This window comes from Pipra filicauda, unplaced genomic scaffold (assembly GCF_003945595.2).
Source record: "Pipra filicauda isolate LSUMZ 115617 unplaced genomic scaffold, ASM394559v2 scaffold410_size627686_pilon, whole genome shotgun sequence".
NCBI lineage: Eukaryota > Metazoa > Chordata > Aves > Passeriformes > Pipridae > Pipra > Pipra filicauda.
The window spans coordinates 373,473-390,797 of record NW_024104544.1 but is presented as its reverse complement, the minus strand read 5'-3'; positions in this window follow the sequence as shown (position 1 = coordinate 390,797).

The window sequence follows — 17,325 nt, the reverse complement described above, 5'->3', positions numbered from 1 at the left end:
AGGGCTCCTGGCTCACCTTGCTCTGGCGAGCTGCTGGCCCTTTGCTGCTCCCTGGCACTGAGTGACTTGGGTGCCTGAAGATACTGTGTGTCTGTCAGTAGTTGAGAATCAGGTCCTGGAAACAGTGTTTGACTTGCCTAGTTGTTTAGGGTGTTAGCTTTACAGGAGAAATAATGTTAGTATTTATGGTAGCTTGTGACAGAGAATATCTCTTTGATATCTTTCTTGCAGAGCATAATGAAACTGCCATGATAGCCTAAGACCTTTGAAAATATAATAACTGGTTTCCTGCAGAGTGGGATCTGAAACATGTGGTGCATCTGCTATTTCTTCTGACAGACATGGAGCATGCAAGACAATTTTTGCAAGACTGGCAAAACAGAAAAAGCTGGGATTTTGATTATGGAACATTTGTTTACAAACCTGAAATGTGCCGGTGATATGAAAAATCTTACCACAAATCTTAGTGAAATATAATGAGTTTTAGTACCAGCCAGGTCAGCCAGCAAGATGCGCGCAACAGTCTTACATATAAAAGCACATGAATGTCACAATGCTTTTCTTTGCAATAGAAAGAGAGAAGGTGGCAGTTGCAAAAGCTTGGTTGTAGAGGCAGTGGAACCAGTGATTTGGCTTGTCATCATGTTGCAGGATTGTTTCAAAGGTGCTGGAACAAGTCTGGGAATGGTTTGGAATTGTTCAGCTGTATGAAAGTGCAGAGAAACTATGATCTTGCAAAATGTTTCAGCTGGTGAAAAATTTAGTTTTCTTTTTCTATGGCAATTTTAAAATTAGGGAGGAAGTGTAGAAATCCATTTTATTCATGTTGCCCATGTTAACACAACATTTCAGCTTTCAGTGAAGTCTCCTCTATGCATCTCCTGAATGGAGAAAAGAAGGAATGGCTACATTAGTGTGTTGCAGAAAAATGGGAAACTAAATTGGTGAAAGTCAATGGTACAAATTTTGTGCACCAGAGAAGCATACAAACCACGCAAGTCCTGCAAGCAACACAGTTTGATTCCCATCTGGATGTTCCTTGGAGTTTGTGGATTCTTTTTCATTTGTTTAATGTTGTCTTGTTTAAGAAGGAAGATGTTTGTTCTGAAGGGAGCACAGACTCAAAAGTCAGCAGTGCTTTGTGCTGCTGTCTCACGTTAGAGCAGGTTAGTCTTGGTTGCACCCTTAACTGAGACGCACCTTCTCTGCTCTGAATTCTGTGGGGTCTTACCCCTGCATTTACCTAGTCCAGAAGTTCATACTTCTGTCTGAGATATGGTACAGATTTGACACAAAAAAGCAGAGGGGTGGAGAGGTGCAAAAGGATGTGAGCAGAGGACTTAAAACTGAGGTCTGTGAGGATATGGGTGAGGACAGTAGTGGTGACCTGAGCTGGCTCTGGTTTGCTTAGTGGAGAGCAAGGCAACTTGTGGTAGTTGGTGTGTGAAAAACTGGAAGATGGCCTGCCTTGGTTTACATAGTTAAGTCAAATTGGTCATAGACAAGAAAGACACTGAAAGTTATGGGAATCCAATTGTGTGGCTGTAGTAGAGGGTGATTACCAAAAAAGAGGTAGATGATGTGCATCAGGTACATCATAGATTAGGAGGTTTCTGAATTTCTGTAGCTGAGAAAGATGACCACATGGGGTTTACTTTCTCACATAAATTAAAAACAGAGACGCTTTCAAGGTGTTTGTAAAGTCTGGTCTTCCAAGGGAGAGTCTTAGGGTACAAAAGACACAAATATGGAAAGTGCTGAGAAATGTGAATTTTGAGGAAAGTAGTCCTGATATTGTTTGACTGCCTATACCACATTGCCTTCCTACTTCCCTCTTTGTCAGAGTACTGGATTATATTGCCATCAGCTCTGTATTAGTGTTGCTTGTAGATGGTATTTTTATTTTTATGCCTTCTTATACTTGCTTCCAAACACCCATCCTTCTGTCCTGATCTGTGCAAGGCAGATAGGCACATCCAACCTACTGTGTTCCTCCTTAGTGCTTAAAAGGCCTTAGGCTTGATCTAAGCTGAGATAATTTTTCTCCCAGATAAATAAATTAAAGGGTACAGGTGATGAAATAATGATGTAAATATAAGATACCCTAATCTAATGGAGCCACTAAATCTGCTTCATCGATTATTTACTAGGAGATCATGAATATGCATAGAATAGACTGAAGTTTCTGCCTAAATTTTTCCTAACATAAATATTTAGGCAGAAAACTGAAGTGACCTGAAGTGCTGTGTTGGTTGGAAGGCTTTTTTCTTTAGGGCGTGGGAAAATTATGTGGCCTAATTACTACTCCTGTAAGTGTATTTTAGCTCCAATACTTCTTCATAAATTTGCCATGCTAACTTAAGTCAATAAATGAACTCACATGAAACTTATTGAAAGCTAAGTCTGTCTGCATCATTAATTGCATGATGTTTCATATCCTTGGAACAAGCATCCTTACTATAAAAGAATCTGCCTGCAAGGTCAGCTGTCCTTGCAAAGTTATGGTTTATAAATCAGATCTAGGTATTTATCTGATAGTCAGTTTTGTTCTTCTCTTCTTGTGTATAGTTTGTTTGGGTTTTTTTTCCTGAATAACACCATTATGGATCCTTACCTAATCCCAATATGAGCATTTGAGGTGTTTACAATCTGAGAGTCTTTGTCTGGTAGTAATTAATGTAGATTTTTGAAATAAACTGATGAAATGCTACAATTTACTGTATGCAGAGGAACAACGTGAGTATAAGTAGAAGTAAGTGAGTTCTGGAAGTAATTCCTTTCAAACACTGATATACATACCCAGGTGTATTGATCTGTGTTAATGTGATTATCTCCAAGCAATGTCTAAGTACTGCAGATCCCTTCTGTGAAATCTGTTTTTCCTAGTTGGGGGAGCAGATGAGACAGCTCTTGTCCTTACACTCAGTGCCTTGTCCCAGAGATGGGACGGCATCATTTTCTGTCAGCTTTACTGAGTGCATTTCATGTACTCCTCTAGGATGCCAAAGTATGGTTTGAGCTGGCAGTGCCATGCTGGGAGTACAGTGTTGCTTGTTTCTTTCTTGACTTGCTTCTGCCTTCTTTTGCACTGACCTTGTACTTTTTGCCAAGGTCTTCCATAGCTTTAGATGTTATAGCTCCTTCCTCATTCAGTACTGAGAATGTTGCCTTCTCCCTGTTACCAGTGATGACTCCTGCCTAAATCTTAAAAAAAGATCTTCAGAATTTTGCTTCCTCTCATGCCAGGGAAGAAATCCTAGCAAATATCTTTAAATGTACCTGTTTCCCTCCCTATTAGACCTCTTTTACCTTAAGGTCTGAATGCATCTTGGCTGGACTGCTCATGGTCCAAGACATGTCTCTTCCATTCCCAGAAGAGATGCATCAGCACAAGAGGAAAGAGCACAGGAAGGCTGGGAGCAGTGGGCCAGGCCTATGGCTGGGGCAAGGATTTAACTGGCCAATTTCCTCTCCTGCCCCAGGAGAAGGCCCCAAGGAACCACAGCCAAGGATCACAATTCCTCATGCTGATGGGTGGGGTCTCATTGCTTTTCTGGCTATCCTATCTGTATCCACATGTTCTTGTGTACTGCAAATATAATTACTAAGTCTTTGGGACAGATGCTATCATCTTTCTGTTTATGCAGTCTCTGGCACAAATGTAGGATTATTACAATAGAAACAGCATATAATAATCAATGGATTTTACATAGAGTGCTTTAACTAGATAAAGTTCTTTAAATAGAGCTTTAGCTGAAAGAAAATAGAAATACAAAGCTGAAAAAGAATTGAAAAGGTTGTTATTTATTTAAGAAAAATGAATTTAAGTGGAGTTTTTTTTTTTTAACTTTTGCATTATGTTGTATATTCATTCCATAGATTATTTTTATCCCCAGTTATAGTGTTTGGTATTAAACTAGACAGTAAACTCTCCAAAGCACAATTGTTTTACCAAATGTATTTGTCTTGCAAGTAGCTTGCTTTCATCTAGAGGGAGCAGCTTTTTGCAAAGAATCATAAAAAGGAATAGTAATTGCTCGTGTTTGGAAGTAAAGCTGAAAATGATCTGGCCTATGTGGAAAAAGCGTAAAAACAGTAGGCCTTGTTTATGATCTTCCTTTCTGTGCACTAGCTTAAGCTATAAGCTACAAGTATGGTTGTAGTCTGTGGACATACTGGCTTAAAGCAGAGACAAGATCACACCCTGGTGCATCTGTTCAGAGACTATTATAATCACTGGTTGTTAGAGCTGTAGTTTATTTTAGCAAGAGTTTTCATCTTTGTTTGGATTGCTTTTTTACTATTGGTAATGTTGTTGCCATGGACTTATACCTATTTTGACATAAACGTGATTCTTCACCTCTTATGTGACTGTCTCCGAGGTTGTACACAAGTCCTGTTGAGGGAAGAATAATATTTTATGTACAAAAAGATTTATTGCATAAGGATAAAGCTTTATTTTAAAGAGTTTTTGGGTATGTGTTGGACAGGTTTCTTAAACATGATCTTCAGTTTCTGCAGCTCTGCAATGTGATATGAGCTTTTTAACTGTCTCTCGCATTCTTTTTAATTCAATCTTAGGTCTGCAGCTCTCCTTTGCTACAAGAATGTTCTTGAAGCTGCCATTTGTATTTCATTCAGAAATAACATTGCAAAAGTTCTTCCTGCTTCTCTGTTTTGTGACCTATTGCTATTCATATGTTCTTTTCTCTGTTCTAATTTTAAAACTGTCTGTATTTCAATTTAGCTGGAGTATTCAATGTATTCCTTTTCATGTTACTTAAAAGTTTTTATATCTCTCCGTGGCTTGATTTCAGAAAGAAATCTGATGGAGCCAATTGACTGAGAAATGGATTTCTCCATTTCACAGGAGAACCTCCCCACCCTTATTTTAGGAAAGGATCTCTTTATTTCTCCAGCACCCCGATTTGAAATGGAAATGAAGTTCCAAATGTTCTATGGAATTCAGCTTCTGAAAAAATTCTTTCAGATGTATCAAGCTAAAAAAACCCCCAAACTCAAATTCTGATGCTCTTTTAATGATTTATTTAACATTTTACTTGAGATATTTCCAATGACCAAAATGTTAATGTTTTGGTCCCTTTAATCTGATTTTGTTTTCACCACTTAAAAAAGAATAAAGAATAAGTACTTTTAGACACAATAAAGTACAGGAGACTCTCCAGCCACAGTATGAAAATATGTAGAAAAAGAAATAAAACTTCTGCTGAACATGACTTCATACAGAGTTCTTTTGATTTAAATTTAGGTTTTGAATAAGGCTAAAAATTACTTGGAAAAAATGCCCAAAAAACTTCACCTGGCAATATTTCTTTCAGCCACACAGATGTTAAAATAGTCTTGATATTTGTTTCATGTGATGAAATAGCCTATTGTTGACTGTATTTCATCCCATCAAGACCGTTTCAGACAACGTAACCTCACAACTGGTGCCCTGTTATTTGAGTATACAGCATTCATTGTGCACTTTATGTCAAGATGCAGAGTTGAAACTTAAAAACCTCAGCTATATCTTATAAGGAATATAATGCTACTCTTCGTTGTAGTGTCCAGGCATCTCACAAATCCAAACGTTTACCCAAAAATCCTTGTTTTGGGAAGAGTTGTTATCCTTGTGGAGCTGTTAACAAACATGAGTCTGTGGCTAGCTAGCCCTCCCTCGTCTCAACCATTACTGCTCTGCACTCAAAAGCATGGCAGCACTCGTGCAAATCGTGTAGCCACAATAAAGTGGTGTTTTGTCCATGTAAATATTCTTGGATAGGTTTTTAAAAATGCTTGAGGTCCCCTGCTGCTACAGCCTGGCTCCCGATGGGTAGGGCTGCGAGTTTGGGGCATGTTTAAGTTAAGCATTGTCTCATCTTGCAGAATAAGCCTTTAGACTATGGTTGGTGGTGCAGTGTGGTCAGCGTGGGTTCTGGGGCTGAGCATGAGGGAGAGAGGGCTGTCTCTCACAACAGTATTTCTTTATTAAAGAAAAATAAAAATCTTCTTTTACACCACAGAACGACTTTCTTGTTTGTAACCATGCAATACTTGTCCTCAATACAGCTAATTTTTTGTGCTGCTGCACATCACCATGAGCTGCAAATTGCTGTAATCTGTTACTGCTACATTTAGCAGTAACAGTACTTTTAAATCAAATAACTTCTGAGTGGTTATCTTGATTAAAGCACTTGAATGAATAAATAATGCAGTGGACTTAATAGTAAGGAAAGAAATAGATCAAGTGGAGCTGTAATTCTTGAGAGGATATATTTTCCTCACTTCTTGATTTTATGGATTATTTTAAAGTAGATTTAATCACAATGTTTTGGGGTTTGCCTTTTTTTTTTTTTTATTTGCAATGTTTTTGTTTAGTTTAGTGGCATATACTTTGATCTGTTGTTATGGTACTTAATAGGCAATTCTGATATTTAGCCTACAATATCTTTCCATAGTGTGGAGACTAATGAAGATTTTCAAGCATTCATTTCTTCCATGTTTTCTCCAGAAAATGAGTATGAAGTTCAGAACGTAAACTTTGTAGCTCTTTGCAGTGGTTTTGCATAAAGGAAGATAAAAATTAAGGCCTCCAATTCTGTACCACCAGTACGTTTTCATTTTCAGTTCTGAGGTGTTGCTTTGCCGACACTTGTAACAACAAAGATGAGACAAAATCACAAACTGAGTAAGGTTAGAAGGGACCACAGCAGGTCATCCGGTCCAACCTCCCTGCTCAAGCAGGGTCATCCTAGAGTACAAGGCATCCAGATGATTTTTGATTATCTCCAATAGGGGAGATTCCAGACCCTCTCTGGGCAACCTGTTCCAGTGCATGGTCACTGCACAGTGAAATAGTTCAGAGTATTTCTGAGAATGGTGGTTCAAAGGGAGAAGTAGTGGAAGTAGTCTTACCAATTCAAACACGTGCTAAGGTCTGGTGATGGGCATGTTCATCTAATGCACAAAGGAAGAAAGGCTCAACTTCTTTGAGTGGTCTCAATGTGGAACTCGGGGGAGGTAGTTTCTTGTTGTGTGTGATAAGCGGTGCTATTAAAAATATGTGTTCAAATAACACAAGAAAGAGAGTGAGTAATGGGATTTATTGAAGGTTCCTTCCCTCCCACCTTCCACATAAGAGCAATATCTGGTCTTATTTGCCTGACTACTAAGGCAAGGGTTCTCATTCTCCATAGAAATGAGCAACTTAGAGAAAGTCTGAATTCTTCAGAGATGTGACAGAACGGAAAAAAGAACGGGTATGTCCAAAGATTGGAACTGCACCCCCCCTTACAATCCTGTGCCTTTTACTACAGAAAAAAAGGACTTTGAAGTGCTAGTGGACTTTAGAGTACAACACTAAATTAAAAAAGAAAAAAACCCCTCAACTCTCCCACCTGTTCAGCTCCTCCAAACTATACCATTTTTTAATTACTCTGCTCTCTAGCAGAAGATAAATAACTCCTAAAGATAAACAACACCTTTTATTGAATTTTGCCTTGACAAACAAATAGCTCACTTGGAATTCAACCAGGTCCTGGAATGAGGATAACTCTTTAAATTGTACCTGCTACACAGTGAAGAAGTGACATAACAGAACATCTCACAATTAGTACCCAGACAGTCTAACTTGCTGACAAGAGCAGGGTGCAATCAAATAAGATGAAAGCATTAAAGGGTGAAACAAGTGAGAAAGAGTTAACATTGAATTTTGTACATCAGTGTTAACTCTAAATACAAAATATAGAGATGACAAGATTGTTCCCTTTCTCCTGAAAATATTTCAACCTTTCTCTTGAAAAGATCCAGTCATTCTTTTTGGCATAGGGCATTTATGGATTTGTGATGTTGGGCGGGAGAGGAAAACAAGCCTGATTCACGGTAGCAAGAATGTATGTATATGTGTGTGTGTATGTGTGTGTATATATATATATATGGCTTTTGTGTGCTACCATAAAGGAAGAAATCTAATGTCAACTTGAATGAAAATACCATTTTTTTTAACTTCTGTTATTGCTCTTTCAATGTTATTTATAACAAATTTTGGTTTCCCTGCTAGAAGTCTGCCTCTGCAGTAGCTCCTCTCTGTTAGTCTAGCAATGTGACTGCTTGACTAAGGTGTAGAAGACCTAGGTTTAATGCCCCTCCAGTCTGAGAGCTTTATTTCAACTTTGTCCTGTTTCTCAAGGACAGTGCTTTAGGCATTTTAGAGCATGTGCTGAACTGGATTATTCTCTCATTTGCTATAATTGGTAATTAGAGTATTTGTATAAACAGTTCAGTATGAGTTGGTGGGGACAAAACCTGTTGTCAGTAACCCAGGAGTAAGTTTCATCCTTTGACCTAATGGAGTGGTCCCCAAGATGGATCTGGAGGAGGGACATTCAGTCTGCTCTCCTATGTGTTGGATAAATGCTGTAATAGTTGCTGGGCAAGGAGGGGGATGAGGCCAGGGACTGTGGGTTTGGTCAAGCCACAGTGCTGTCAGCATGACCCTGATTTTGTGATCAATTGTTTTGATTAGCTCTTTGCTATATCTCTGAAGGTGCCCAAGATAAAAATTCGTGACCTTTTTAGCTGATGCAACTGTTAAACTGGTAACTCCTCCTTATGCAGGGGGATCCTGTTCTGGCACATGCCCCTGCTTGGTGGGGGCCTGGGGCAGAAAGTTGTTCTTGTGCTGGATGCTTGTAAATGATCTGAAGACGAGTGAAAATCGATGCACCCTTGGCAAATTATGATTTGGGAGCTCATTATCTCTTTGTGAAACTCATTTTCCAGCCTACTGATTAAGCTTATAAAAGCACAGTTTTAATATGCCTCCTGCCCTGTTTTTAATTCCCCGGCTGACAGTAAAGAAAATTCTGACCAACTCTCAGGACAATTTATTCTCTTCTTTTATCTTGATGGCATATTGATCCTGCTGAACATTCCTTCTGCAAAATAATGAACATGCATCTTAAATCCAGTTCATAGGAATTGTATAGTGAGCTTTTTTCTTCCTAGGGGCAGTTTTCTGCTTTTGAATTCTGATAGCAGGTGCAGACTAGGAGGAATGGGTCGGGGCTCTTCTGTGGAAAAATCTTTCTGATCTCTGTTACTCTTTCTCACTTCCTTATCAGAGTTTCCTGACAGTTAATGGTCTTATTGTTTTGAAGTTTTAATCTTGCATTGTTCTAGTAACCATATCAGCAGCTGTATTTACTTGGGAAAAAGATCATGGAAAGCGGTCTTATAAATCTGTCTGTGAACTAAATAAACATGGGAAGCTCTGCATTTATTGCACTAGCTCTTGCCTTTTTTCCTTGAATAAAACCATCTCTAACCCCCCCCAACCCACAAATAAAAGACCCCCAAAAGAAGCTTCTAAGTGTAATGTAAACCAGGCTCTCAAACTCAAAAAAACGCTTACACCAAAGGAGGCGGAGGGGGAAACTATTTGGCTTGGGGAACTTCACTGGTGTATTAAAGTACATTAAACTCCCATCCTACCTTACTTGGAGATTGGTTTCCTCCTTGGAGAACCCCAGAGTGTGGGTGCACACATGGTCTGCAGCAGTGCTTGTTCAGGCAGCCCCTTTGCTTTGGTTCGCTTTGGACTCTTACTGAGTGGGAGCAGCACCTGGGATGATCTGCATGTAATTTTTCACCATTGTGAGCAGGGCCTGACTCTCTGAAAAGGAAATAAAGGTTTCAGGATTTGTCCCTGGAATAATGGCAAATTCAGGCATATTTCTTTGCAATGCAAGCTAAACTACCTGTATTTTTCAAACAAATAATTATTACCTCGTTCACCCTACACTCTGGAGGCGAACAGGCTCCCAATCATATGAATGAGGTAATCTTTCAGCAACTTAACACTAAACTTGAGAACAGATGAAATAAGGAAACCACTTAGAGGAAAATGACCTCTCTGTGATAGCCCTTTCTCAGAAATAGAAGATTTGCTGTTCAGCACCGGCAAGTGTGTAGGGAACCAGCTGAATGGGAGAATCTGTCCACTCCTCTAAGTACTTAATGGGACACTTATTTCCCTTCGCTAAAGAAAGGCTGGTGACATCTGCATTTAGTTGAAGAAGCTAATGGCAAAGGGAGACAAGGAAAAAGACTATGCTGTAAAGCAAGAGGACCAGGTTAATGTTCCTTTCAGGTCAAAAAAACCCCTCTCTTTCTCATCTGAAAATCTGTGGGCCTCAGTAGAAGAAAAAACTACTATAACTGATGAAAGATTAAATATAATCTAGTTGTTAAAGGAAAGGAATGGTTTTGGCTGGGAGGTGGAAATGTGTTCAGAAGGGAGTGTGCCTCAGTTATATGTACAAGCACGCAATGTTTAGGATTTATCTAATGCTACCAAAGAGTGTGTATATTTGGAAATGGAAGTCTTACAAACAAACTTGCATCTTGTGTTTGGACAGCGTAATTCTCTATGACTGAAGATAAGAGAGAGTGATTGCAAGGTGACTTTTACTTTTTTTGCTAGACATGGGACAAAATAAAAATTCTCTCTATAATTCAAGAGGAAGTTTAATTCCTGATCTATTTTTGACAGCAGGTTGTCAGATCCGTTATTGTAACATGAAAACTCTTTTCCAAAACATTTACATGTGAGCTAAGCTCATCTATGATACCAGATGTAGATCCTGCTAGTAGGGACTTAAACATCTAAAACTAAAAACCAGGCAAATTGTGAAATAAAGAGGAATTTTAAATCAAGAAGTGAGCTTTTTAAATGCTATGCTAAAGCACTGGGAGAATATATTTGTTGCCACTGAGCAGGTGGGTTTTTGTAAAGCTGGAGAAGCTGAAAGAATCTTGTGTGTATTTTTTATTCCCATTTCCAGTTTGTAAGCACAATCATTTCTCATTCACATTTACCTCTGCTAGTACTGAAATATGTTGGTTTTTTATGTATGTTATTGCGTACTAATAAAACTAACGGGGATTTGTCCGTCCCAGTTCTGTGGGCTGTACCCAGAGGAAGCTGATGCCAGGGTTATTTAGAGTCTGTTCAGGTCACGTTTTTGCCTTTGGTAAAACTCTGCCTAAACTGAATTTGGGTTCTCTGATGTTTCAGTGCAAGTATAATTTCATGATCATTTTTTTCACTTGTGATCCGTGTTCTGCTAACAGTTTACATTAGAGAGCCTTAAATTACAATTGCTTTGGCAAGATAGAAAGTGAACCAGATGGTTTTGAGGTTGAATACTGTTCAGTTATTTAAAACTGGTGCGTGTTTTCCCTAGATGCCAATAATGTAAAGAGCCATGACAATTTTTGAGCTATGTGTTTCTGTAAGTGTATTTGATTATTGCTGGGGAGGAATCTCTCATGAAAAATGCAGTATTGATTTTTTAAATTTTTTTTTCCTTGTGGCTGCAGCACACATTGGCTAGGTATTGTAAGAATAACATAAATTGTTAATCTAGATTAGCTGAGTTCTGAATTAAATCTGATGTTTTAGAAAAGAAACATGAGTAACAATGTGAATTGCTTACACTAAGGGGCTTAATGTGGACTTAATACTGAGAAATGGCTAGAAAAGCAAGTGTGTGTGGGTTTTAAATGCAGATGAATACAGGTATGAGAAACATGAGGCTACTGGAAAATGGTGGAGGTGTTTGGAGGCTTCCAAAATTTCATTGTCAGAAGAACCAAAAGTACCTAGTGTAGGCCTGGTTGCAAAAGAGGTATGTAAAAGGGGGCATAATAGCTGTATGTGGATGATAATAACATCTAGAGAGGAAATCCACGAGATAACTTTCAAATATAAGCCTATATATGCCAATATATGCCCCAAAACCATGCTGACTTTTGACAGGTTATTTTGTGGGAAAGATTTGCTTGTTTGCATCTTGTCAGCTGAAGCTGTGCTTTTAACCATCCTTTTTTTTTTTTTCCCCAAGACTTTTTTTTTAAACATTCGATGTTGATGTATATTCTAGACAAGGCATATGACTAGAAAAGCTGCCTGTCTAATTGTCTGTAAAACTTCCTCTGTTCCTAAACACTGGAAATGTTATGTGGTTGAATTTTTCCATTAAAAGGTCATTTAGGCTGCAGAATTCATTTCATGGACACTCCAGCAACCACTGTGCACTTTCAGAGATCATTTCCAAAAAGGCAGAATCCTTCTTCATAGAGCAAAGCATTTCAGTTTTCATCTGAACATGGGAATTCCATATGGCTTAAAAAATTGAAGAGTATTTTGTTTTGAAATAACCTCTGTGTTTAAAGCTAGCAATCTAGCTGAGGTTTGTGGAATTTCACATTAACAGTGAAGTTCTGATATTGTCTATATCTGGTAGATGCAAGTTTAGGATAACTCCAGAGCTCTATATAAGAGGATAGTAGTGATAAAAACAAGGTTTGGGTTTTTTTAATGGTTAATAATAAAGGATAATCTTGTGTATCTTACTTTTATTAAGAGAAATGCAGATCTGGCAAAATACAAAGTTATATTGTGGGCAAATCAGCAGTAGAACTTGGCTTCAATCTGGACTGGTTAATAATCTTTGGACTTGGCCTTTTATTTGGAATTTGTTCTTTTCTATTGAATTTTTCTATTCTCTTGCATCCTCTCTGTCTCCTCACAGGTATTTAGATATGGGCAGCAAGCTGTGGGGACTTTCTAAATCCTGGAGAAGAGGAAAGAAGAAATGTTTTTGCTTATGCATTGTATCTTTTTATATGAATAGAGAAGGCTCCTTAGAGGCTAATTGATAATATTTGTAACCAGACTGTGTCCAAAACTCCTCTAAAATTACTGTTTAGAAGTATCAGTTTGTCTGATCTCAAATAACACATAAATTGTGAGTGAGACATCAGAGGAATTTGTGGGATGGAGACAGATTTTTAATTTGGAAATGAGCAAGATGTCTCTTAGTTATAATGAGGTACATTTGGAAAGCTATTTGTGATCTATTCATAGAACTATGGTCTTATATTTGTTCTGACCAGAATAACTATTTGCAATCATACTAAAAACTTGCAAAACTATTGAATATTATACAGAGTGAAAATAGTTTTCTTTACAAATACATTGTAAGATTAAAGAATCAAAGTTGGGGGCATACTTCCAATGGTGAAATATTCAAGTTTGTTTCATTCTTTTTCTGTGTCAAAGAATTTAGGGGTTTCTTTTTATTTTAAATGTAAAGAATAGATAAATAACACATTATATAGCAGTGAAATTAGTGAATTTTCTACAGAGAACTTGAAACAGAAACTTGGATTTTCTGGGGCATACAACATATCTTCAGGTCAGTGATATGTGCAGTTTGATAACAGTGAAGGGCCTGTTTCTACTAAGCACAGAGATTTGTTGATTGATTGCTTTCTATAAATCAGAGCAGTTAAATACTGATGGAACAGGTTAGGGCTGTTGTCCACCTTGCCTATGGGGTTTTAATAGATCGAGGGAGAAATTGCTGTGCTCCCAGGTTGGGAAACCTGTCTGGGGGTTGGGAACATCTAGGTAATCGCCATTTCCCTGAGAAGCACATGGTGAGAGAGGGTTTTGTCAGTGATGATTTTTCATAGGGATACGTGTTGTGACCTACAGGGATGAAGGCTGGTCTTGCAGGGCACAAGGGCTGCAATGCAGCCTCTGTGGGCTGTGCTGTGCAGCTTTTAACCTGCTTCTGCTCACACGTGTGGGCAGGTGGGAGTGCACTCTCCTCAGCCAAGCTGCTCCTACAGCTTGCGGGGAGACCTGTGTCTCCCAAAAGTGCAATGCCACTGCTCCTCTGTGCATAGCTGCTGGTGGCCAGTGAGTCTCAACCTTTAGCCTGCAGCCTTGTGCTTTGTTTCCTTTGTTTATTGAAAGGCACAGTCTGCAGCAAGGGAAAGACGGGATGACAGCTGTCATGCTGGGCCAGGATTACATTGTGTGCATTCTCCTGTGGAGGGGAGAAACCCAGATATTGCAGAAGCTGTGATTGCTGTCAGTGTTTTAAGATGATTTGATGTTTTTAATAATCTCATCTGAAGACCAAAAGGCAAGGGATGACTTCTGATATTATACATGTCTTAAATAATGAAACATAGTAAAAAGACATTCCCATTTTGGAAGCCAACTCAAGGGTAGACAGTGCTTTAAATGCACTCGTTTGTGAAACTTACATTACATTGAGATATTTTAGTGTGTATTTGTGTGACGCTTCAGTGTTAGAAGGGAAATCTGCTTTCCTCTGTCAGTGCCCTGACATCGTAGGATGATGAGGAGAAAGTGGGTCAGTGCACTGTGTCACTGCCAGTTCTGCCATGGCTGCTCTTTGGGCCCTGCCTGGGTTACCATGAATGTACACAGTGTGCCCTACAGGACTTTGATGTTTAAGAGGAGCTGCATGAAGTGAAGGCATGGCACAGGCAGGGCTTTTCTCTTCTAAAAACTGACCTAAGTTCCAACAAATCCAGGCACCTCAAAGTTATCCCTATGGTGCAAAAGTCTATAAGCTACTGTTTTCCCTGGTAAAGGTGTAACGAAAGCTTCCAGGCACAGATGGTTGCAATATAAACTGAAAGGAGAGGGTGGAAGGAAGAAAAAAACCCTAATGCAGTTAAGCACCTCCCCTCACCTCCCTCCAAATCTCAGAAATAGAGGAGTAGATATTATGAAGCAGGTTTAGTTTCTAGCAGCTTGATCTTTGCCTTTGTGTGCAGCTGGCTTTGTGTGCATTGATGTCCTGTTGGTAATTATCATTCTGTTGACACCTGTATTCACGATGACACCCCTATATCACATTTTCATCACAGCGTGAAATGTTGCTCTTTTTGCTTTTGTTTTGTTTAGTACTATGAGTTTAGCCCAGAGTTGAAAAAAATAGACACTTCTCACAACACACAACGGGACATTGATAACCTTGCAGCTTAGTTACTGATCCTATCTCAGTGCTTCCATCTCTCTCCTTCCTCCCACCCCTCTTTTCAAGCAGACAAGGTTTTCCCTCAACAAGCTGATGACAGAATAATTTCTCCAGGTTGATTGTTTGCCCCACATGGTCTCTGGAGGTCTTCATACAAGTGGAGAGAAGCAGATCAAAAGCCTGCAAGAAAAAAAGAGGCAAAGGATTGCAAAAAGCCACCATAAAGATCCTACTCAGGTTTCAGTCTGATGATGAACAGGCTTGTAAAGTATTCTGAGACCTGTCAAATTTTCCCATCTGAAATCCAGGCCTATTTTAAAAGGAATTTTCATAATGAGTGTCTCTTTTCCCCCATCCACAGGCTCGGAGTATTTTCTGAAAAAGTTCTGCAGGGCAGAGGAGTTGAACACTTGATCACATGCAGGAGCACGGGATAGATGGAGTACAGCTGACTCAACAGCTACAGGGGATTTGGGTAAGTGCCCACCATGTCAGCCAAATAGAACTTACTAAAATATTGGTGAATGTCGAAGTATTCATTACTTCTAAAAGAAAATTCTTACTTTATCACCTGTCAGGCAAATTTAACCTCAAAAGGAAATCTCAGTGATAGTTTGTTGGGGAAGAAGTACGCAGGGAATGGCTGATGAAAGCATGATGGTAAATAAGCATCCAGCTGTGACTGACTTTTGCAACTTAGCTTTTACCTGAAAGTACTCAGGCCAGACTTGTGCTATTAATGGGAGGGAAGGAAGATTACAAACCCCCTGCAATGCTGAGGCTGTCAATGTATGTTAAGCCCACTTAGGTTGCTTTCAGGAGGGAAACAATCAATTGCTTGAAGGAGACAATGTTAACCAACTTGCGGTATCCGCCTGTTCCCACAATCATTGCATTGAGGGAAGGAAATTTTGATAACGAGACTTCTTATCTGGCTCCACTGCAATTGAATGACATGGGGTCGCTGATTGGAAATTACATCGTGTCCGGTCACAAAGCTGACTGGACGTGATAATTACACCACCTTTGTTTATTTTTAAAGTAATAATAATGGCAACATATTCTTGAATGAAGACTGTGGGGATTTGAAATCAAGTCTTCAGTTAAGCTGGTGAACTGATACAGTCTAAATTGACATAGTTACTATAATTGCTTTGGGTACTGTGGGGGAAAACTTTAAGAGCTGCAGAAGATAGGAGTGTTGGCCCTGCTTGCATGTTCTTGATCAAAGAATGTTTTTACAAATGCATGATGTTTTGTTTTCTTTCAGCTAGCTCTTAAGCGGTACCACTCAGGCTTGTTTAAGAGGTTGGCTAAAAAACTACTTGAAACCTTGGTTTGAGTCCCAAATGGCTATGAGAGGGACTCGAAACATGGTGAAAGAAATATCCATAAGTGAATCTTTTCTATTTCACAATAGAAATAGTTTTTCTTTTTAAATATAAATCTGGGAAGAGTGTAAGTGCTCTTTCATTTCACAGTTTATGAAATCTGTGGTATTACATGCTTTCTTTGACCAAGATATTAGCAGCATTATTTACTGAAAATTCATTTAACTTCTAGGCATTAGATAAAGCTGTACTGTACTGCAGCATTATTCTACAACTTTGCTGCTTAATTGCTGTTTCTAAAAGTAAGGAAATTGAAGTAATCATGATGGCATAAACTGTTGCTGCTTTTTGTCAGGGAAGTCTTATTTTACTTGTAACTTTTCAATCTGCTAACAGATGGCTGCAGTATAATCTACTTGCTACTGACATCAAGAATTATTTTACTGAAGATTTATATTTATATTGCTCTCTTCAAAAGCATAAAAAGAGTAATTAAGTAGAATGATACTCATTTAGACCTTTATCTGCCTGTGTGACTGCAGGGCTCTGCGGTCAGGCAATAGGATTAAGAGCATCTCATCACTAGATCAGCATGTTTGAATCCAGACCATGGTTAGAGGCAACTGAAGGCCAGTAGCATGGGATGACACTACAGGGGCCTATATAAAATGATTTGATAGTTTCTGTAAATTTGCTAGCTGATGAAACACCCATAATGATCATTGGTCTGAGAAGGAAATCTGTAGACTGAATGTGTATGTGCTGAGAACGTATTTAAGCTCAGTAACAGTCTCTTCGTTCCAGGTTTTGGGGACACTCTCTGTACACTCCCCATGCAGGTGACATGACACAATTGTTGCTTTTCTGTTTCCGTCCAAGATGAGCCTGGACTTCTTTGAGTCTCATTGATTTTCAAATTGCAGTGTCTCCACTAAAAGTGAAAGAGAAACACAGTGCAAACAAGCCGCAATAGAACAAAATAAGCCCAGTTTTTTATTAGTATTGGATTAATTAGACAATATCTTAAGCATTGCAGTTGTGTTCGTTACAGATACTTCTCTATCTAGTGTGTGAGTGCAGCACAGCTTGTGGTTAGTTGGCGGCTTTTGTTTTGTAATCACATT